This window comes from Oncorhynchus kisutch, linkage group LG29 (assembly GCF_002021735.2).
Source record: "Oncorhynchus kisutch isolate 150728-3 linkage group LG29, Okis_V2, whole genome shotgun sequence".
Lineage (NCBI taxonomy): Eukaryota > Metazoa > Chordata > Actinopteri > Salmoniformes > Salmonidae > Oncorhynchus > Oncorhynchus kisutch.
Window position 1 is genome coordinate 881,762 of NC_034202.2, and position 24,655 is coordinate 906,416.

Consider the following 24,655-nt stretch of genomic DNA (forward strand, 5'->3'; position numbering starts at 1 on the left):
GAGTCTACATATTAGAAATACCGTTGGCATCTGTAACGGCTTTCTTCTTCCTCTTCTGAGGAGGAGTAGTAGGAAGGATCGGAGGACCAAAATGCAGCGTGTTATGTATCCATAATGTAATTGAATGAGAATGAATACAGAATACAAAAAGAGAACAAGAGAAACAAAATGAAAACCAAAACAGTCCAGAATGGTGCAAACACAGAAAGGGAAAATAATCACCCACACCACACAGGTGGGAAAATGCTACCTAAGTATGATTCTCAATCAGAGACAACTAACGACACCTGCCTCTGATTGAGAACCATACCAGGCCAAACACAAAAACACCACATAGAAAAAGGAACATAGACAACCCACCCAACTCACGCCCTGACCATACTAAAACAAAGACCTAACAAAAGAACTAAGGTTAGAACGTGACAGAATCGATAAGTTGTAAGTCTTCTTGGGTAAGTCTATAAGAGCTTTGCACACCTGGGTTGTGCAATATTTCCCATTTATTATTTTCAAAATTCTTCAAGCTCTGTCAAGATGTTGAGGATCATAGATTTTCCAGCAGATTTAAGTCAAAACTAACTTTCACTGTCTTCTTGGTTAGCAACTCCGATGTAGAGTGAATTCTGAAAGTGTTCCGACCCTTCCCTTCTTTCCACATTTTGTTACGTTACAGCCTTATTCTAAAGAAAAATCTGAAGTGTTCCGACCCTTTGCTATGAGACTCGAAATTGAGCTCAGGTGCATCCTGTTTCCATTGATCATCTTTGAGATGTTTCTACAACTTGATTTGAGTCCAACTGTGGTATTTTCAATTGTTTGGACATGATTTGCAAAGGCATACACCTGTCTATATATGGTTCCAAAGGTTGACAGTGCATGTCAGAGCAAAAACCAAGCTATGAGGTTGAAGGAATTGTCTGTAGAGCTCCGAGACAGGATTGTGTCGATACACAGGTCTGGGGAAGGGTACCAACGAATGTCTCCAGCATTGAAGGTCCCCAAGAGCACAGTGGCCTCCATCATTCTTAAATGGAAGAAGTTTGGAACCACCAAGACTCATCCAAGAGTGAGCCGCCCGGCCATACTGAGCAATCAGGGGAGAAGGGCCTTGATCAGGGAGGTGACCAAGAACCAGATGGTAACTCTGACAGAGCTTCAGAGTTCCTCTGTGGAGATGGGAGAACCTTCCAGAAGGACAACCATCTCTGCAGCACTCCACCAATCAGGCCTATATGTTATAGTGGCCAGACGGAAGCCACTCCTCAGTAAAAGGCACATGACAGCCACCACCATGCTTCACCATAGGGATGGTGCTAGGTTTCCTCCAGATGTGACGCTTGGCACAAAATAATCTTGGTTTCATCAGACAAGAGAATCTATTTTATCATGGTCTGAGAGTCCTTTAGGTGCCTTTTGGCAAACTCCAACATGGCCTTTTACTGAGGAGTGGCTTCTGTCTAGCCATTCTACCATATAGGCCTGATTGGTGGAGTGCTGCAGACATTTTTGGTACCATTCCCCAGATCTGTGCCTCAACACAATCCTGTCTCGGAGCACTATGGGAAATTCCTTCAACCTCATGGCTTGGTTTTTGCTCTGACGTGCTCTGTCAGCTGTGGCTCTTTTCAGATAAATATGTCTTGTTTTTAGGTTTTTAGACTGTCATGTCTCTTCTAATATGGCAAAAAAATCACTAGCTAGCTAACAAAAAACACATGGAGTAAACAATAAACTAGTCAATGACACAGTAGAAAAAAGAAAGTATATTTACAGTGTGTGCAAAAGGCATGAGGAGGTAGGCAATAAATAGGCCATATGAGCAAATAATTTCAATTTAGCAGATTAACACTGGAGTGATAACTGGAGTGTTTGTTAACTTGGCTTTCGAAGACCTTAGAAAGAGAGGGTAGGATAGATATAGGTCTGTAGCAGTTTGGGTCTGGAGTGTCACCCCGTTTGAAGAGGGGGATGACTGTGGCAGCTTTCCAATCTTTGGGAATCTCAGATGATACGAAAGAGAGGTTGAACATGCTAGTAATAGGGGTTGCAACAATTTCGGATTATGCAGCTCTTTCAGAACATCAGCTATCTGGATTTGGGTGAAGGAGAAATTGTGGGGGCTTTGGCGGGTTGCTGTGGAGGGTGCCGGGCAGTTGACCGGGGGAGGGGTGGTCAGGTGGAAAGCATGGCCAGCCGTAAAGAAATGCTTATTAAAATTCTCAATTATAGAGGATTTATCGGTGGTGACAGTGTTTCCTAGACTCAGAGCAGTGGGCAGCTGGGAGGAGGTGCTCTTATTCTCAATGGACTTTACAGTGTCCCAGAACTTTTTTGAGTTAGTACTACAGGATGCAAATTTCTGCTTAAAAAAGCTAGCCTTAGCTTTTCTAACTGCCTGTGTATATTTGTTCCTAACTTCCCTGAAAAGTTGCATATCACGGGGGCTATTCGATGCTAATGCAGAATGCCACAGAATGTTTTTGTGCTGGTCAAGGGCAGACAGGTCTGGAGTGAACCAAGGACTATATCTATTCCTAGTTCTACGTTTTTTGAGTGAGGCATGCGTATTTAAGATGGTGAGGAAGGCACTTTTAAAGAATAGCCAGGCATCATCTATTGACGGGATGAGGTCAATGTCATTCCAGGATACCCTGAGCAGGTCGATTAGAAAGGCCTGCTCGCAGAAGTGTTTTAGGGAGCGTTTGACAATGATGAGGGGTAGTCGTTTGGTCGCAGACCGATTACGGATGCAGGCAATGCGGCAGTGATCGCTGAGATCTGGATTGAGAACAGCAGAGGTGTATTTGGAGGGCGAGTTAGTTAGGATGACATCTATAAGGGTGCCTGTGTTTACTGATTTGGGGTTGTACCTGGTAGGTTCATTGATAATTTGTGTGAGATTGAGGGCATCAAGCTTGGATGGCCGGGGTGTTAAGCACTGCAGGACCTGGATTAACCTCCACATCACCAGAGGAACAGAGAAGAAGTAGGATAAGGGTACAGCTAAAGGCTATACGAACTGGCCGTCTAGCACGTTCGGAACAGAGAGTAAAAGGAGCAGGTTTCTGGGCACGATAGCATAGATTCAAGGCATAGTGTACAGACAAAGGTGAGGTAGGATGTGAGTACATTGGAGGTAAACCTAGGGATTGAGTAATGATGAGAGAGATATAGTCTCTAGAGATGTTTAAACCAGGTGATGTCATCGCATATGTAGAAGGTGGAACAACATGGTTGGTTAAGGCATATTGACCAGGGCTAGAGGCTCTACAGTGAAATAAGACAGTAATCATTAACCAGGACAGTAAAGGAATGAGGCATATTGACATTAGAGAGAGGCATGCGTAGCCAAGTCAACATATGGGTCCAGTGAGTGGTTGGGCTGACTGGGGACACTGCGATTCAGATAGTTAGCAGGCCGATGCTAACAAGCTAACAGTTAGATGGATGGGGCTAAACAAGCTAGCAGTTAGTAGACTGGGGCAAGCTAGCAGTTAGCAGACCGGGTTAGCAAGCAAGCAGTTACCAGGGGCTAGCAGTTAGCAGACCGGGCAGGCAAGCTAGCAGTTAGCAGACCGGGCTAGCAAGTTAGTCTTTGGGGGACGTCGTGATGGGGGTAAGTCTGGGGATATGGAGGGGGGGAATAAAATAAATAAATATATAATAGGTCCTTTATGCTCTGGTTAGAGTCACGTTGTTCGAAACTGGCGAGAGCTTTCCGAGCTAAAGGTTAGCTGATGACCGCTAGCAATGGTTTGCTGACTGATAGCTGGTAGTTAGCTGGTTAGCTTCAGTTGAGGGATTCCAGATCCGAAGTAAATATAAATACTTTTGGAAAAGATCCACACCACATTGGGTGAGGCGGGTTGCAGGAGAGTATTTTCAAGTTGAGGTTTAGTTGAGGTTTAAAAGATACGCAAAGAATAAGATGTAAAACGATATATACAAGGGACACGACAGGACAAAGACATCTGACTGCTACACCATCTTGGATTTTACCAGTTGGATTTGAACCAGTTGAATACACAGCTCGAGCAAGACATTCATCAGCATTTATCTGACTACATTCCTAGAATTGAGTCAAAAAAACTTCTGAGTCAAGGAGGACTATGAGCTGTTGCTATCGATAAGGTGTCTGATTCATCATTTTCACCTCGAATAGAAATAGAGCGACTTTTGTCAGAGATTGCTTGTTGTGAGCACTGAGGGAACTTTATGCACTTGGCCAGATGATTCAGATGATTCTGCATCTTTGTTGCATTCTTCAGATATGATTGGCACAGTATTTGCAAATGTACACAGCCTTTCCTTCTACATTAGCTGCAGTGAAATGTCTCCACACATCAGATAGTGCCCGTGGCATTTTCGTGTAAAAACAACCAAATACAATTCCATGTACAGATAAATAGTTAAGCAGTTAGATTAAACAACTATTTTGTAAGATACATGTTTTAAAATGAAACATGTATGGAAACAGGTGAATTAACACTCCTCAGTTAGCAGGCTTAAGCAAGCTAAAACCAACATGGTAGCAAAAACTAACTAGCAGAAATTGTTAACAAGTTAGAAATGATTTACACACACTTTGCTGTAAGCTACTATTTACTAGTTAACATGTCATATAAAATATATTCACCCCACCCAGTACTGTAATCAAAATTTACCAGAAAGCATGGAGTCCTTGGCTCAGACAGTGTTTCCCGACCCCTTCTGTCTCAGCCTCCAGTATTTATGCTGCAGTAGTTTATGTGTCGGGGGGCTAGGGTCAGTATGTCATATCTGGAATATTTCTCCTGTCTTATCCGGTGTCTTTTGTGAATTGAAATATGCTCTCTCTAATTCTCTCTCTCTTTTTTTCTCTCTCAGAGGACCTTAGCCCTAGGTCCATGCCTCAGGACTACCTGGCCTACTACCTGGCTTGCTGTCCCCAGTCCACCTGGTCATGCTGCTGCTCCAGTTTCAACTGTTCTGCGGCTATGGAACCCTGACTTGTTCACCGGACGTGCTACCTGTCCCAGACCTGCTGGTGTCAACTCTCTAGAGACAGCAGGAGCGGTAGAGATAGTCTGAATGATTGGCTATGAAAATCCAACTGACATTTACTCCTGAGGTGCTGTCCTGTTGCACCCTCTACAATCACTGTGATTATTATTGTTTGACTGTGCTGGTCATCTATGAACATTTGAAAATCTTGCCATGTTCTGTTATAATCTCCAACCGGCACAGCCAGAAGAGGCCTGGCCACCCCTCATAGCCTGGTTCCTCTCTAGGTTTCTTCCTAGGTTCTGCCCTTTCTAGGGAGTTTTTCCTAGCCACCGTGCTTCTACACCTGCATTGCTTGCTGTTTGGGGTTTTAGGCTGGGTTTCTGTACAGCACTTTGCTGCACTTTGTGCTTACAGCTGATGTAAGAAGGGCTATATAAATCAATTTGATTAGTAGTGTGGGCTCAATAGCATCTCATTAGTGGATCAGCTGTACATTTGATGGAAGAATGCACTGTGCATGCAGAGGGTTGCAATTCCATTGAAATGGGGATAGTTGAAATATGCCACAAGACCTAGAATTGCCTTATGTGTATCCCGGGCTTAACTTCCGATGGAAAATTTACCAGAACGTTTCTGACCCTTTGCAACCTTAGTTGGTACACATTTGTTTGCCCCAAAAGTTGGATTCAGACATTTATTTTACAGCAGCTAACAAGGTCTCACTAGGCAGACCAGCTGCCTCCTACATTAACATGGTTTACAATTCAGACGGTTTCAAATTATAGATATTTCTTCAGACAGGAAATGTTATTTGAAAACCGGTATGCTAGAGGTCTGGTAAATATATTGGGGGCTACACACTAGTAGAACTACTATTTCTATGTAAATAAAGGCATGCTAAACCCTTGTATCCACATGCTAGTCCTACCTGCTTACCACTGTACAAACGACTTGCAATGATTGACTACATGTTAATTCCATGTACAGGTAGTGAGAGTCTTGATTACCTTAAATCCTCAGACAGAAACGAGCAGTCAATTTTATCCTAGCTGACTGTGCCAGTATCCACATGCTAGTCCTACCTGCTTACCACTGTACAAACGACTTGCAATGATTGACTACATGTTAATTCCATGTACAGGTAGTGAGAGTCTTGATTACCTTAAATCCTCAGACAGAAACGAGCAGTCAATTTTATCCTAGCTGACTGTGCCAGTATCCACATGCTAGTCCTACCTGCTTACCACTGTACAAACGACTTGCAATGATTGACTACATGTTAATTCCATGTACAGGTAGTGAGAGTCTTGATTACCTTAAATCCTCAGACAGAAACGAGCAGTCAATTTTATCCTAGCTGACTGTGCCAGTATCCACATGCTAGTCCTACCTGCTTACCACTGTACAAACGACTTGCAATGATTGACTACATGTTAATTCCATGTACAGGTAGTGAGAGTCTTGATTACCTTAAATCCTCAGACAGAAACGAGCAGTCAATTTTATCCTAGCTGACTGTGCCAGTGAACTCCAGATAAGGTAGGTCATCCTCCAGAACATTGTTTGAACCTGTTGAGAGAAAAAAAAGTGACTTATTACCCCCATAGGTGGGTAGACTATACTGTATTACCCGCCATGTTCAACACATGGGAGAATGTTTCATTATCATTCTTGTGTTTTTCCACAGAATTGGGAATAGTCAGGTTTACTCTGTCTCGAAGGAAATATGCAAATAAAATACTATTCACTAATGTCCGTCATTGTGCACCTGTTCCTGCTGCTTGTACATAAATGTACATTTCCAGTACATACATCTCCTATGCAAATTATAGAAGAGTTACAGCTGAACCATATGTAAGGACTCATCTAATAAACCTCTATACAGCAACACATGGTGTACCTATGAACCACTTTAATTAAACTCAGTTAGTATTGATAATATTACAAATACAACCAGTTAACAGTGGTGGTTAAAATAAATATTGCATGCACTCATAACACTGAATATTGAAATGGGTTGAGAGAAACAGTGAGATGGTTTTATTTAATTATGACTCTGCACAGCTCAGGTGGATAGGTAAACATAAGCACATTAGAGAGCCTCACTGAATTGAAAATGAACCACACCTTGATAGCCAAACTCAGACAGCCATTGGAAAGCATGTGGAGGCCCGTAGACCTGTACTACTGGAGAAGTTGACATACTCTGTCTGTGATATTACCATCTGGTAAAAAAACATGTTTTTGTTAACTATCTTGGACCATACATGAGAGTACTGTTTAGTCTTCAATTAGCTGTTTAAGTTAATATTTTTCAGTAGTTTCTCTTCAACATCAGCTCAGGTAAATTCCTGTAAATCATGTTTGAATTTGTCAGGGGGAAATAGTTAGCTAATAGTTACAGCAGAAGAAAACAGTGACATGAGTTCATATCCTTCCAACATGTTATTCTTACAAATACAGCTTTTATTCCTTAGTAAGCCAAATTGTCCGTGTTATCAGTTAAGAACAAGAAGGCCCGCACTCTGTTGAAGCTTCCAAATTCACTGCTTTATTGAGAAAGTTTCATGTTTAAATGTTTTGGTACCTACTGGAGAGCTCGTCTTTGTCAACAGCCATTCAGCCTCGTTCACACCCTCTTAAGCTTTATCCTCACCCATGTCTTTAACGGTTGATCTGAGGGTTCTGTCCTAACAACAGCAGTGAAGCACCCAAGCTAACTGGCTAACGTTGGCTAGCTTGCAAGCTACTTCCAGACACAAATGTGAGAACAGCTCACTGACCATTTCACTCACCCAAGCAAAGCTGGTTAAGATGTTTTTATGTTATACAGAGTGTTGGTGACTGCAACTGTGCTGCTGGCAACAATTTACTCTTTTTTTGCCAACATTTACTGACACCGGCCATATTCAACGTGAGCGTTCGTAAATTCATCAGTTATTCTGTGTCTAGCTACGTCTATCAACAGTTGTCGCAGTGACATTCTATTAAAATTGTTACTTGCATAGTGGGGTCTTTTGTTAAGACATGTGGCTAGCTAGCTAGCTAAACAATTAACCATAATCCCAACTCATGACGTTACTACCCTGCATGAATCTGCAGATAGCTAAACAACCAGGTTCAATGTTAGCTAACATTAGGCTATAACTAGCAAAGAAAATGGCTCTGAGATACGAATGATAAGATCATACACATAACGTTAGCTAGCAAGCCTGTGTTGTCTGTTCACACTGCTTTGCTTTATCTTGGCCAGGTCGCAGTTGTAAATGAAAACTTGTTCTCAACTAGCCTACCAGGTTAAATAAAGGTTCAATAAAATAACTCACAACTCAAGTCTATGTGAATTTGGTCGGGTTGGCCCCCAAAAAATATATTGTAGCTTTAATGTTGTGGTTGGTAGCTAGCTAACTAGCACTCACTCACTCATGTGGCTGCTAGCACCATCATGAAAGGCGGCATGAAGGAAGCTCTATTACGTGAGAATGCTGGGGAGCAGGCAATGTTGAAAAGTAATCATTAAACATGTTGTACTTTTCTTTTCTTAAATGTAGTTTTGTAATTGACTAAAACAAGTAGGTAAGAAGAAAATTATGTTTGAAAAAAGGTAACATTTTTGCTGTGAGCCAATGGTAACCACAATTTGTTTCCCCCACCTTTCATCAAATACCGACTGGGACTATGCTGGTGGTCAGCGCACTGCTATATTTTGTCAATGAATTACCATGTGCCTTCCTCTACTTTTAATGTTGAAAAGATTGGTAGGTAAGCCTTTATTTTCCTTGACAGGATCTTTGTCCCCGGCGACAACGTTATCGCAACTGTCTACCTTATAAAGGCAGTTCTTTGCAGTAAATTCGCTTGCTGTGTCAAATTAAACTGTACTGCTCAAACTAGGATTATGTTGTCTCTTTAAATTGGGATTTCGCTGCTGGAATCGGAAGGGGAGAGAGTTGGATGGGTTCATTGGGTTCCTCAATCTACCGCTACCGAAGCAGGTCGTCACTAGTTAACAAAGCCACAACATCATAAACCCCGCCTATTTCTAAAATCTATCATCTTAAAATGCGATTTTAATCCTTAACCATACCAATAACCGTATGCCTAACCCTAACCTTGAATTAAGACCCAAACGCTATTTTTTTATCATTATTTTTTACGATAAAACCAATGTTGACTTTGTGGCTGTAGTAACTAGTGGAAACCACCGAAGCAGCGCCCTCTGAAGAGACTGTCCGGGAGAACTGTCAGACGCAGGAAAGGGGGTAGCTAGGTAACCCGTCTGGCCAAGGGTTACGATGAAAATGGCACCAAACCGTACTAACGCTTGACCTTTAAATCCGGACGCAGAAACTCGATCAACTGAATACTCCTGTCAGGTAGCGGCCATTTCAGGTCATTCCAGGTATCTTTCAAATTTAGCCTACTATATTTAGCCTACTAGCAATAAACGGTCTGTCTAGCGAAACGAATAAGGTTACATGAAAGACAGCATGTTGTCTGGTAGTGGCAGGCAATTTGTCGTGTGCTTAACTGTGTTGGAAACGAAATAATGATGTCTGATACAACATATTCAAGAGGGATGGAAAGAGACAGAGGAAGGATTACATCAGATTCTATGGCGAGAGGCGCATATCCTCAACAGTATGTCCACCCTGGCAGTCAGCAGCAGGGCATAGACATTCAGGAGCTTGCCTCTAAACGTGTCGACATCCAGAAGAAACGGTTTTATTTGGATGTAAAACAAAGTGCACGGGGCCGATTCCTAAAAATTGCAGAGGTTTGGATTGGAAGAGAACGTCATGATAACATCAGAAAAAGCAAATTAACGCTGTCCATGTCAATGGCACCCGATCTACGTTATTGCCTGGGGGACTTCATTGATTATTACGCTCATATTGGGTTGAGAGGTGGCCTGGTACCACGGCCAGAAGAGCAGAGCAATGGCCAGGGCCGCCCGCACGATTCCCGCAGAAGACCGCAGGATCACCACGCAGCATCAGTGTCTCCCACTGGCTCTGCGGTGTCGGAGGAACATACTCATCGGGTCCTGAAGAGTGAATTCATTGAGAGAGACAATAGAAAGTACTATCTGGACCTGAAAGAAAACCAGCGAGGCAGGTTCCTCCGCATCAGACAGACTGTCAGCAGAGGGCATGGGGCCATCGGTTACTACGGCCAGGGCATCGATCAAACCATAGTGTTGCCGGCTCAAGGGCTAATCGAATTCAGAGATGCACTGTCGCAGCTGATTGAAGACTACGGCGATGATGATGCCACGGATGAGCTTGGAAGAGGCAATGGGAACCATGAAGAATACACCGAGTTTCCCGAGGCAGCATCATTCCGAGTGGACAATAAGAGGTTTTATTTCGACGTTGGTTCCAATCGGTATGGTGTCTTTTTAAAGATTAGCGAGGTAAAACAGCCATACAGGAACACCATAACGGTTCCCATGAAAGCCTGGGCCAAATTTGGAGATAATTTCATTAGGTATGAGGAAGAAATGCAACGAATGTTCACCTGTCACAAGGAGAAGAGGACAGAGACTCGCGAGGACATTGGAGAACAAGAGGATTGACAACGGCATTATATGGCTGTAAGAGGTTTCTAGTGATGGTGGGTTAAAACAGGGATGGAAAAAGCTAAACGTGACAATATCCTAGAACATATGAAAAAGTATTATTTAATGTACCTCTATTAGGCCTATGTCTCTGGTCAACTAGCACGTTTGCTTTGTTCATGGTCATTCCTGTTTCAATCATACATTTCGATTATGGCATCCGTTTTGAAATTGGTGCAGCAGGACGTGTTGCCTATTGAAAAATGGGAAAAAAATGATGATATAGGTAATTTATGTGAATCAAATCTCTTTTTTTTCATTGTGGTTGACTGAGTGTGCGAATGAAAGTACGTGTGCGCATGTGATTGTCTGATTGAGAAAAAAAGGTGAGACATGAAAGTGTGCACGTCCTGTCCCCCACAATCATTGGTAGGGGGTTAATGTTAGATATACTGCTGAATGCTAGACATGATATTGTTGTTTAAACAGTAACAATAATTTGTGTAGGTAGCGCTTCAAGATTTCATAATTTCGTTTTATAGAATAAGGGACAGTTTGGTTGAGGATTCGCCGACCATCACGGACGAGCTCAAACTCCCTGCATATGTCATTACTCTATAATCAGAGCCGGCTGCAGACAATTATCAACTAGGGGGAATTCATTTTGATGCTATATTTATAATTATATAAAATATATGCAACGATTTTTCATTCACAGGTTTATGTGCCAAAGCACTACACGCAACCAATAAGCAATTCAGAACTACATACCGAATATCGACTTCGAGCACATCATCATGGTTTGCGTTTTCAACACCCCATTCAAATAGAGTATGTCAATCCGGACAAACCGGGAATACATCTTTCCCTACTCAGTATCGATGGCTTGGCTTGACAATCTCTGAATGTCATTTCACTTTTTGCTATTTTGTAACAGATGTCTTTTTCCATTCATCGAATGGCTGGTGTGCAGTTTGGATGCTGGAATTATATCAGAGTGGAGTGGATGAATGTGCGCAGGTAACGTACAGGAGACTGTTGAAGTAGCCTAATCAGATTAAAACATTGTGACTGATTGAGTTTATGCCATACATAAAATACATGTTTAAAGTTAAATTACAAATATTTAGGCTATATTGAAGCGTTAGGTTCAAGGTCGAGAAATAGCTGCTCGTGTGGAAAAGGAGATACAACGCACATTAACGTTTCCTGAATAACTGGGCCTGCTAGAAGCATAGGCCTATGTGGCTGCACTATTTAAAACGACTCAGGAGAATGATGATCAGCCACAGAAATTCAAATACAGCCTGACTGTCCTGCACGATGCCTTTCTAGACCTTATAATCTGCCGAGAGTGGACCCACAATTTATCCAAATGGAATGAAACGTTCAATTAACTGATTTTATTCAAATGACATTATTACTTGTACTTACTTGAAAATCATAATTCAAATATTAATTGCATTGCGGTGTTGTAGGCTAGTCTAGGTAGGATCATTTTATTGTCCCCAAGGCCATACACATGTAATTCACTGTATAACAGAGCCAGCAATAAAAAAAAATAACATAATTGAAAGATGAAATAAAAGGTGTACCCCATGTAATAATACTAAACAACATTTGTAGGCTACAACACCTAGCGACCTCACCATGATATGAGCCTTTTGGGATTGTAGTGAACAGTGGGGCAGGGAATAGAACTCAGATACCTGGCGTGACAGACAAACACCATATGCATCGTGTCAATAGGGTTAACCCACTTGCTTGGAATTGTAACATGGCACATATAGCAAGGTTTGCTACACTGCCCCCTCCTTACTCGAAGGCACATCCCTGTGCCTTGACTACTCAGCCCCCTAGCATGTCTGAGCCATCGCTTAGCCGCCATCCCACTTTTGACACTAGTGTAGCAAACGGCAGGACAAAGATGTAAAACCGGTGCTGTGTTCGAATACCCCTACTAACATACTGTATACGACATACTTAATGATTATATACTATTAGTTCATTTTAGTATACTGTAAGGGACCAGGGACCAGGGCTTGAGTCCCAGTCAGGGTACCCCCTAATCCACTATATTGGTATCAGCCAGGTGTTGCAGCCTTTCAGTTGAATGTACTAGCGCTTTGCCTGTTTACTGGAAGTTGATGCTGTTGCTATGCAACCTCTTGCTCGCTTGTTAGCATAACACATGACTAGCTAGACATTTTACGATTTCGGGTGTGTTCGTAAATTCAATATGGAGTGCCAGAGAGCGCTCAGAGTTAGCTCTGGGTGTTCATAAATCCACAGCTTTGTCATGTTCATTTGTAAATTCAGTGTTTTCAATCTCGGGGAACACACTGGAAGCTCTGAGGAGTAGGGTTGAACTGAGCGTTCTGCCCTCACAACGGTAGTCAAGCACCCAAGCTAACTGGCTAACGTTGGCTAGCTTGCTAGCTACTTCCAGACACAAATGAGAAAACACCTCACTCTGACCATTTTACTTGCCCTAGCAGAGCTGCTTAGGCTGTTTTCATGTTATCCAGAGCGTTGGTGACTGTAACTGTGCTGCTGGCAACAGTTTAATTTAGCTTTTTTTTTTTTGCAACGTTTACCGACACCGGCCATATTCAACAGGTGTATCCGCTCTTGTTGGAATTCGACTGCATATTTTCCGCCATTTAAAAAAAAAATCTGGAAACGTTGTGAAGCCACGCCCATTGTCTGAAGAATTGCATTATAGGCCCTAAAAGCACGGAAATAGTGTCCACTGTTTGTATAATTCGTATTTTAGAGAATTTAGTAAGACATCCGGGGACTTTTGGCATGCTAACTATGACCATACTATGAAAAATAAGCATACTACAGAATCAATTTACATCACAAAGAGTATGGTTAGTGCGGTTAGTATGAGTATTCGAACACAGCTCCTGGCTTGAAGGCCAAACACGCTATGCATTGTGCCAATAGGGGTAACCCACTTAGTCGGAATTGTATCATGGCTCATATAGCAAGGATTGGGATAGTATAATGGTTTTGGAATGACAGTCGCAGGGACCAGGGCTTGAGTCCCAGTCAGGGTACCCCCTAATCCACTATATTGGTATCAGCCAGGTGTTGCAGAGCACCCTTGAAAGCATGTCCCAGCCGAGTTTAAGCCATAGTACATTTGTGTTAGGCTAGCAGTGTTTCTGTACTCAACCTGGTTTCAGAGCATTTTGTATTATTCTGTACGTAAATCCGTGACACTTCAATTAGTATGATATGTTACCTTTGGTATGGTTACATAAGGCATATGGTTACTAAAGGGGGAAAAACATTTGGGGGGGGTTGGTTGGAATGTATGGGTAGGCAAATAAGACAAACGTCTAGCAACCCAAAGGTTGTGAGTTCAAATCTCATCACAGACAATTTTAGCTAATTAGCAACTTTTCAACAACTTAGCATGTTAGCTAACCCTAACCCTTTTAGCAAACGCTAACCCTTTAACCTAACTCCTAAGCTTAACCCTAACCGTATCTCCTAACCCCTAGCCTAGCTAACGTTAGCCAGCTAGCTAACATTAGCCACCTAGCTACAATTTGGAACATATCTTACATTTTGCAAATTTGTAACATATTGTGCATTTGCAAATCGTAACATTTAATTACTTACAGGTGCAACTTAGTCAGTGTGGCCCCAAAATGATCCTTATCTCATTAGCTGTGTTCGAATACCCATACTAACATACTGTATACTATATACTATTAGTTCATTTTAGTATACTGTAAACGAACGGTATCGTTTCAGTTGAGCGTACTAGCGCTTCGCCTGTCTACTGGAAGTTGATGCTGTTGCTATGCAACCTCTTGCTAGCTTCTTAGCATAACACATATTCAATCTGGAGTGCCAGAGTGCGCTCTGGGCGTTTGTAAATCCAGAGCATTGTCAAATTCAGTGTTTTGGTCTCGGAGTATTGAGCGCACACGCTGGACGCTCTGGCCGAGGAGTCGGGTTGATCTGAGCATTCAACAGCAGTGAAGCACCCAAGCTAACTGGCTAACATTGGCTAGCTACTTCCAGACACATAATGAGAGAACACCCCACTCTGACCATTTTACTCGCCCTAGCCGGGCTGGTTAGAATGTTTTCATGTTATCCAGAGCGTTGGTGACTGTAACTGTGCTGCTGGCAACAATTTAATTACACTTTTTTTTGCCAGAGGTTTACTGACAGGTGTTGAGCGTTTGTAAATTCTATGACCAATAAGCATACTATATTCTCATTTCACGTCACGAATAGTACGGTTAGTGAGGTTAGTATGAGTATTCGAACACAGCTATTGTCTTTTACAAGTTATTTAATGCATTTGACTGTAATTTATTAGCATAGTATTTGTGCTGAGTGACTAACCGAAACTTCGGTTTTCAAACAACTAATTGATATCAGTTCAGTCATTTGAATTACATTTTTTATTTCTTTCTGTGAGCTTGATGTGCAGTTTCTGTAAAGATAAATCAGATCAAGCCTGAACTGTGCGATGTAGTAGGGAGTTGTAGTTTCCAACGGGCCAATATTCTACATAGTTTAGAGCAGGAAACATGGTAATTAACTACAATGACCATAATCCATTGGATGCCCACTTGAAATTGTTTGGTCTGTGCGGAGCAAGACACAGAGATTGAGAGGAGAGAACATGCCTTCAAGAGGTATAAAAAGCAGTCGCTTAGTGAACCTGAAAATACATGATCTAAGTGATTGATAGTTAGTATTCAGCATTAATAAAAGTATGCATTATTTACTTTGAAGAACTACTAAAGTAGTGATTTTGTCAGACATCATAGGCAGCAGCTCAATTTGAGGACTTAGAATGAAATAAAAGTAATCAAATAATACAAATATTTGATTAAATTATGGTTAATATGTGATACGCAGTAATGGGCAGTCACTACCATCATGGGACTTAAAAAAAAAAAAAAGATTTCTGTGTTACAGCATTCAGCCCACATATTGCATAGTGCATTTAATGTCTAAAAATATTATCAAAATCGATAACCATGATTATTTTTTAATAATCGAACCGAAACCGAACCAACCTCAAAAAGCACTAATCGCTCAGCACCACATATTAACAAATTACTTTAAGTGAAAACATAATCAAAAATCCATGTGAGGAGAAATGATCTGCCCTACTATATTTTGAGTTTCAAGTCATGCTGACACTTCTGGTGCTATAGAAAGGAGCTCCTAACACAGATCATCTTTATTGATATAGGCTTTGTTGCCAACTTGTAATAGTCTCAACACATGTAGAGGCTGGTTAGACTGCAGACAGTTAAAAAATGTGCCCTTGTCACATGCCCAAATGAGGTCTTTAAAAAAGACAGGTGATATTCTGTTACAAACTTCCTTCACATCTAATTTGTTGCCACATTTTAGACCCCTGGAGCTTTATTAGACCATTTTTATCATTTAGGGGCTGTTCAGGAAACAGCACCATAGACTTATTGCCAGATAAGGTGATGGGGCTGATATGTTCAGTGACATAAAATGTCCTATGCTGATTGACCTAATCCACACACCTCTTTAGTCTAAACATCTCTTCATATGTCTGAGTGGCAGACAAACGATCTTGCAGTACCAGTAAGGGCTTAACATCTTGCTTAAACAGGGCTTCAATTCAAATGGTTTGTTCTAGTTTTAACTAACGTTCTGTGCCGAAACTCCAATTTGACCTTTCCTTTGCATCTGGTGACAAATGATGTATGAAATAGTCTGACGTTCATATTTCTTAGTTTTCTTTTTGACTACAACTCCCCAGCAACTATGCCCCTTGTGTTACAGGGTCTATAAAACAGCGATTCTTCTGCAGAGCTGAAATTGACCAATTTAATTTGCTGTACATTTAGCTCGCCATATGTTTGTTCTGCATGGAAGATCCATTGAGGAGAGATGAACCAAATATAACAGTCAGAATGCCTCATACTCATGCTACTCTGTGTTAAGACATATTGTAGTTTCCACAAGAATACAGTTGACTGAATCTCAAGGGAAGAGGTACTGTGGATATGATTAAAAAAAAGGATGGGTCAATTACAAAAAAGGCAAGGTTAAAAATCATTGCCTCTAAAACAAAACTTGATATTATGATTTTTGATATCTTAAAGACAAAGTAGTTTCCTCATGAATGCAGTTGACTGAATTTCGAATCTCAAGGGATGAGGTAATGTGTATAATGAAAAAAGAGGCAATGACAAAAAAAAGAGGGGGTTAAACTTGATTATGATTTTTTAAAGACCATGTGTTTTTTTATTTTGTATTCTTAGAGGTGGCAATCCAAACTTTTTAATTTATAAAAAAAAAAAAAAATCACCTTTTATTTAACCAGGTAGGTCAGTTGAGAACTGTTCTCATTTACAACTGCGACCTGGCCAAGATAGAAGCAAAGCAGTGCGACAAAAACAACAACACAGAGTTACACATAAACAAACATAGTCAATAACACAAAATAAAATAAAAATAGAAACATCTATGTACAGTGTGTGCAAATGTAGAAGAGTAGGGAGGTAGGCAAAAAAATAATTCGAATTTAGTATCAATACTGGAGTGATAGATGTGCAGATGATGATGTATAAATAGAGATACTGGGGTGCAAAAGAGCAAGAGGGTAAGTAATAATATGGGGATGAGGTAGTTGGGTGTGCTATTTACAGATTGGCTGTGTACAGGTAAGCTGCTCAGACAGCTGATGCTTAAAGTTAGAGAGGGAGATGTAAGACTCCAGCTTCAGAGATCTTTGCAATTCGTTCCAGTCATTGGCAGCAGAGAACTGGAAGGAAAGGAGGCCAAAGGAAGTGTTTGCTTTGGGGATGACCAGTGCAATATACCTGCTGGAGCGTGTGCTATGGGTGGGTGCTGCTATGGTGACCAGTGAAATTAGATAAGGCCTAGCAAAAACTTATAGATGACCTGGAGCCAGTGGGTTTGGTGAGGGCCAGCCAACGAGAGCATACAGGTTGCAGTGGTGGGTAGTATATGGGGCTTTGGTGATAAAACGGATGGCACTGTGATAGACTACATTCAGCTAGCTGAGTAGAGTGTTGGGGGCTATTTTTTAAATAACATCGCCGAAATCAAGGATCGGTAGGATAGTCAGTTTTACGAGGGTGAGTTTGGCGGCATAAGTGAAGGAGGCTTTTTTGTGAAATAGGAGGCCAATTCTAGATTTAATTTTGGATTGGAGATTCTTAATGTGAGTCTGGAAGGAGAGTTTACAGTCTAACCAGACACCAAGGTATTTGATTTGTCCACATAAGTCAGAACCATCCAGAGTAGTGATGCTAGTCGGGCAGGAGGGTACAGGCAGCAATCGGTTGAAGAGCACGCACTTAGTTTTTCTAGCATTTAAAAGCAGTTGGAGGCCACGGAAGGAGTGTTGTATGATGTTCACATATGGTGTCCAGGGCACAACTGGGGGCGGAGGGAGGTCTATAACAAGCGGCAAAGGTGAGAGACTTATTTCTGGAGAGATTCATTTTTAAAATTAGAAGCTCAAACTGTTTGCGCATAGATGTAGGTTTTGGCCTTTCTAGGGAGTTTTTCCTAGCCACCGTGCTTCTACACCTGCATTGCTTGCTGTTTGGGGTTTTAGGCTGGGTTTCTGTACAGCACTTTGATATATCAGCTGATGTACGAAGGGCTTTATAAATACATTTGATTTGATTTGATGATGAGAGAGGTTTTGTCTCTAGAGGCACCATTTAAGCCAGGTGCAGTCACCGTGTGTGTGGGGGGTGTAACATAAGGGCTAGCTTAGGCATATTGAGCAGGGCTGGAGGCTCTACATTGAAATAAGACAAAAATTACTAACCAAAACAGCAATAGACAAGGCATATTGACATTAGGGAGAGGCATAAAAAAGAAGTGCATGAAAAGCACAAGGTTTTTCAGTGTGTTTTATTTGAATGATCTATTGTGTGGTATGGAAATTCCATTTGAATGATTTCATTTAGTCTAACAGGACAAGTTTAACAACTCATTATAGAAAAATCATTCAAAGCACAACTTTCCTTCAAAATTTGTTTGTTCCCACATGTTTTAATTTATATCAATATTTTAGAGTGCCCAGTGATTTTGTGTTTCAGATTAAGGCTTTAATGATGATCACAGAACCTTTGGGGCAAATTTTGCCTGCATCATGAATATCTCTAAAAACAAAGGCCTTTTTCCTATCTTGGAGATGGAGAGAGAATATGAAGGGGGATGCACAGCTCATTTGCTCTTCGAAACACAAGCCTCCCTAAGAAAGCACTTTAAAAAACAGCACTTTACTCTGCTGCTTCTTACTCAATTCATATGGAGCAACCACATGATCCATGCATTGGTTTAAACTTTGAAGTGACAATCATGCACTTAAATTGCCATACCATGAAGCTAATCTTTGCCTAGATGTTGATATCATCCATGTTAATCTCAAAAGAGCTGCACCTTGAGATAAGCTGATCCAGATATTGTCCCTGAAGTCACTAGCCTACCCTTCATCTTTAAGTTTAGTTTTACCTGAACCACTGTGACACTTTTGAAATAAGGTCAATGTCTTACAGTGTTATGGCTTTCCGATGCTATTGTTTTATCTACTTGGATTGTTTTGTTGTAGTAATAACGGCAGCTAGCAATGTCAAATGGAGTTGTCTACCCCAAATTAATTTGTTTTTTTTTCACAATTTAAGTGAATAGACTTGAGCTTTTTGAGGGGTGGTAGGTAGCCTAGTGGTTAGAGTATTGGGCCAGTAACTGAAAGGTTGCTGGATCGAATCCCTGAGCTGACATGGTGAAAATATTTTGTTCTGCCCCTGAACAAGGCAGTTACTGTTCCCTGGTAGGCTGTCATTGTATATAATAATTTGTTCTTAACTGACTTGCCTAGTTAAATAAAAATCTCTGTTTTCTTGTGAAATTGAACAAAATGAAATGTCCTACATTTCTGACTGCTGAAGACACGCACATTTTATTTGAGTGCAATTTATATTTTTTGATTGTCAAGTTTAAGGATTCAACCATGTTGTACAAGTGTCGTGATGATCAGAAAATGAAATTAATTTAGTGTATCTTTATGGTTGTAACAAGGGTTAACATTTTCAATGCAAGGTACTAAATTGTTGTGCATTTGGACTTAATCACGTATAGGCCAAACACATTGTCTTGACAAAACCTAAAATGCTCCAACTCTTGCTGCAAAAAATTCCCAGGAACTATCAACCCAACATGATCAAATAAGCATTTTAGATTACGTGCGAACAGGTTATCTTGCCCCTTATTTATCTTCCAAACTAAAATATAGGATAAATTATTATGAAATGTGTACAAAAAAGTAATACTAGGCCTAATATCCAACTAGACCTGGGCAGGAGTGTGAATGGTCTCAAAGTCCTTGTAAGAGCAAGCAAGGTCCTCACTGAGGGCTGTGTTGATCTCTTATAAATAAGTTGAATGTTTCGAATTTGGACTGTTATCATCCAAGCAAAAGGTTTCTACCCTTTAAGCTTTGGAACTCCTTTACAATTTGACTCTATTGTTTTGATTTGGATGATGATTTGTATTAGTTTTTAGAACAAAAGGTATGTTTAGAAAATGGAAAAGATTACCTGTCAGTCTGGTGAATGAAATAAGAGGCAGATGTTTATTGCAACAGATTTCTATTGCATGAAACACCAATGATGTTCAAGCATGTTTAGGAGATTATAGTTTCAGAAGCATAGGCTACTTAGCACTCAAGCTCCACAAAACACTATTAACCACCTAACTGCAGTAGTATCAACTAAAAGAAGAGACAAAAAGAGTTCAGGCTTCACTAAGGAAATGTAAGGACATCTTTAAATATGTTACTAATTTATGGTTGTGTATGTAGTGTGCTGTGAGAAGTATGGGTATTGAAGAAGCTTTGTTGGTGTGTTTATCATGCCATTTTTGCAGTAGAATTTTAAACTAAATGTCTATGGTAGTGATATAAAAATGAAATGGTGAAGCTAAAAAGTTGAGTGTATCTTTGGATAAATGCCATGTTAAAACGTGTCCTGTAGTTATATAGAATATTAGATGACTCAAAACAAGAAAGCAATTGTTCTGTGTTCTAGAACTTTCCTTAACATGTGCACTGTATTATTTCATGTTTTACATGTATGTACTGTATGAATATTCATTCAATGCCTTGTAATGTTTGTAAAAGGTTACAATGTTTAGAAAACCAATCTGAAAAAACCCAAGTGTATGCATGACAACAGTTGGGTCCGAAACTGAAAACGGTCAAAAATGAACTAGAAAATGGTGCTATAACATATGAAGGTGCTTATATGGACCCCAGATGCATGCATTCAAAGAGGAAATGTCATGTTTATACATGTTGTGCAGTCATCAAATGACTCACAAGATCTCTTCCCAGAACACAAATGGTATGGTGTAACTGTAAATACTGACAATGGAAGCCTCATCACCTATCAAGACATTTACTACCAACACTTGGCCACCAGTTTACACTGGCCCCAGTCTGTCATTACTACAGCATTGATCAAGTTGTGTTTTTCTATCAACAAAACACATCCAGACAGACCTCCAGACATCCAGACATCCAGACATCCAGACACAGACAGACAGACACAGACAGACAGACAGACAGACAGACAGACAGACAGACAGTCCCAAGGTGGCTGATACTTTCGGTAAAGGAAATAGAGATTGCATCAGTGATGCCAATTTACTGTTACGCTCCCTTTGTCTATAAATATTTTGGTGCATAATCACAATCTAATTATTTGTTTGTTTATGCTTTTGATTCAAATGTTTGTCTTTGAACAGCTTTTACAGGAAAATGTGGTAGTTTTACAGTTGTATTAACCATTCCTTTTATTTTTATTTTTCAATAAAAGTTTGATCAGATGAATGTAGTTGTGAAGTTTCCTGTGCGCTATCTCAATGTTAAGCTTGGTACCACTTTAGAATAAGTGTCCCTAATACATACCCTGCTGGAAAATCCAGGTTGACCAGTTTAACCATCTTGATCAGCTCTGTACCAGCTTCAGTGCAGGACTAAGGTGGTATTCTATGCCGATAGCAGTCAGTGTGCCATGTCTGTCTGCTCATTGGAAGATGCCGCAGTTGTTGACAAACATGTATTTACATAGGTGTGTCTACCTAGTACCCACCATAATGTGTACCTATCCACACTAATTATATGTACAGGTACACATCATGTACCTGCCTATAAACTACCACGTCAACACACAGAAAGGGGGATAGCTGTACAACTGAATGCCTTACACTGAAATATTTCTTCTGCATTTAACTCAACCCTCTGAATCAGAGGGGGGCTGCCTTAATCGACATTCACGTCTTCAGTGCCCGGGAAACAGTGGGTCAACTGCCTTGCTCAGGAGCAGAATGACAGATTTTTACCTTGTCAGGTCAGGGATTCAGTCCAGCAACCTTTCGGTTACTGGACCAACACTCTAACCACTAGGCTACCTGCTTCCCCGGTCACACTATAAAGAGACATCTGTCGTTGTTTGTCATTATCATACCAGCAGTGCAGGTTTTTATCCCTCTGATCAGTACCCTTTCCATGATTCATCACGTAATTCATTATGCAGTAAGAAAACTATTTAAAACCTATTAAAGAGCAATTGATTGTAGATTCAGTCAAAACCAAATATGTCAGCTGTAGAGAAACATGTACAGAATTAAGAAGTTGTGTCTTAAAGCAAAAGCCCCTACATGAATCTTCAACATACCTCTTCTTATTATTGTGGGGTTTGCAAAGCAAAAGCGCCAGCTTCCATCTTCGACATACTTCTTATTTTCTTCTTATTCTTTAGCACGCTACTCCTCTTACACCATTTAAGCTAGAAACGCAAACTTTAAAACGTTTAGAATGGTCACGCTTGAGTTGCTTGACATCTTAAAAATATGTAACTATTTATATTTTTGTCCTCCATCCCCCTGTATGGGATCACTTCCAACTTCCATTTACTGTCAATTCAACAATACAACTTTAGACACGAATCAGCTACTGTACGTTGACCACTTTTCTAAAAAGTTACCCAAATCTGTAAAAATAACTGAAATATCCAGTAGGGATCTAACAATACACCTGTTTTAGTAACCGCAACAACATTTTCTGTAACTTTTTTTGAGAACAACTGCCGTTTTGAACATTCCCCCAACAAGTCACACAAAAACAAAGGACATGAAAACTTCCTCTGCTTCTCTGATATTCAAATCCAATAATGGATTATGAATAGCTTGTACTAATCAATAGGATGACCTGGAATGATAAAGAGAAGATTTCTAACGATCACTAGCTTTGATCTCCTACTCAGGATCATCCTCCATGCTCTAAATTACTCAATTGTCTAAAGAGAAGGATAGGCTGTACCCCTCTGATTGGATAAAGCGGATTAGGAATAGTTTCTACCAATAAAAAGTTAAAGCTGTTTGTCTGAGTTTAGGCTGACAAAAAGTGTCTCGCTAACGTCAGCTAACAGCCTTCTGTGTCATCATTGAGCAGCCCAAACAGAGCCATTGCTATGGATACTCATAGACTCAGAGGACAAAAAATTATGACGAGGGTGAAGTGACCACAATTACTGACCATAACCACACAACTACTGACCACACAACTACTGACCACACAACTACCGCCCCCAGGTGGTGAGGGTAGGCAACAACATCTCCACCCGCCTCTTCAACCTCAGGAGGCTGAAGAAATTTGGCTTGTCACCAAAAGCACTCACAAACTTCTACAGATGCACAATCGAGAGCATCCTGTCGGGCTATATCACCGCCTGGTACGGCAACTGCTCCACCCACAACCGTAAGGCTCTCCAGAGGGTAGTGAGGTCTGCACAACGCATCACCGGGGGCAAACTACCTGCCCTCCAGGACACCTACACCACCTGATGTCACAGGAAGGCCATAAAGATCATCAAGGACAACAACCACCCGAGCCACTGCCTGTTCACCCCGCTATCATCCAGAAGGCGAGGTCAGTACAGGTGCATCAAAGCTGGGACGGAGAGACTGAAAAACAGCTTCTATCTCAAGGCTATCAGACTGTTAAACAGCCACCACTAACATTGAGTGGCTGCTGCCAACACACTGACTCAACTCCAACCACTTTAATAATGGGAATTGATGGGAAATGATGTAAAATATATCACTAGCCACTTTAAACAATGCTACCTAATATAATGGTTACATACCCTACATTATTCATCTCATATGTATACGTATATACTGTACTCTATATCATCTACTGCATCTTTATGTAATACATGTATCACTAGCCACTTTAACTATGCCACTTTGTTTACATACTCATCTCATATGTATATACTGCACTCAATACCATCTACTGTATCTTGCCTATGCTGCTCTGTACCATCACTCATTCATATATCTTTATGTACATGTTCTTTATCCCCTTACACTTGTGTCTATAAGGTAGTAGTTTTGGAATTGTTAGCTAGATTACTTGTTGGTTATTACTGCATTGTCGGAACTAGAAGCACAAGCATTTCGCTACACTCGCATTAACATCTGCTAACCATGTGTATGTGACAAATAAAATTTGATTTGATTTGATTCGATTTGGATACACAGACTCAAAGGGCAAAAATTATGACAAGGGTGAAGAGTGACCACAATTACTGATCACAACTACTGACCACAACCACTGAACAAAACTACTGACCACAACCACACAACTACTGACCACAATCACAAACCTACTTACTACAAACACACAACTAGTGACCACAACCAAACAACTACTGAGCACAGCCACACAACTTCTGACCACACAACTAATCACCATAACTACTGACCACCACAACTACTGACCACAACCACACACCTACTGACCCAAACACAACTGACCACAGCTACTGACCACAAAACTACTTACCACTAGTGACCACAACTACTGATTACAACCACATAACTACTGACCACACAACTACTGACCTAACCTACTGACCACAACCACACAACTACTGAACCAAACACCTACTTACTAAAACAACTGACCACTACTGACCACACACACAAAACTACTGACCACAAACACTGAACAAAACTACTGACCACAACTACAAC

General features: G+C 40.8%; 1 pseudogene; it reads left to right on the forward strand.

Annotated features, from left to right (window-relative positions):
• Nucleotides 1–9,206: 9,206 nt before the first annotated feature.
• LOC116358310 (purine-rich element-binding protein gamma pseudogene) lies at nucleotides 9,207–21,417 on the forward strand (annotated as a pseudogene).
• Nucleotides 21,418–24,655: the final 3,238 nt, after the last annotated feature.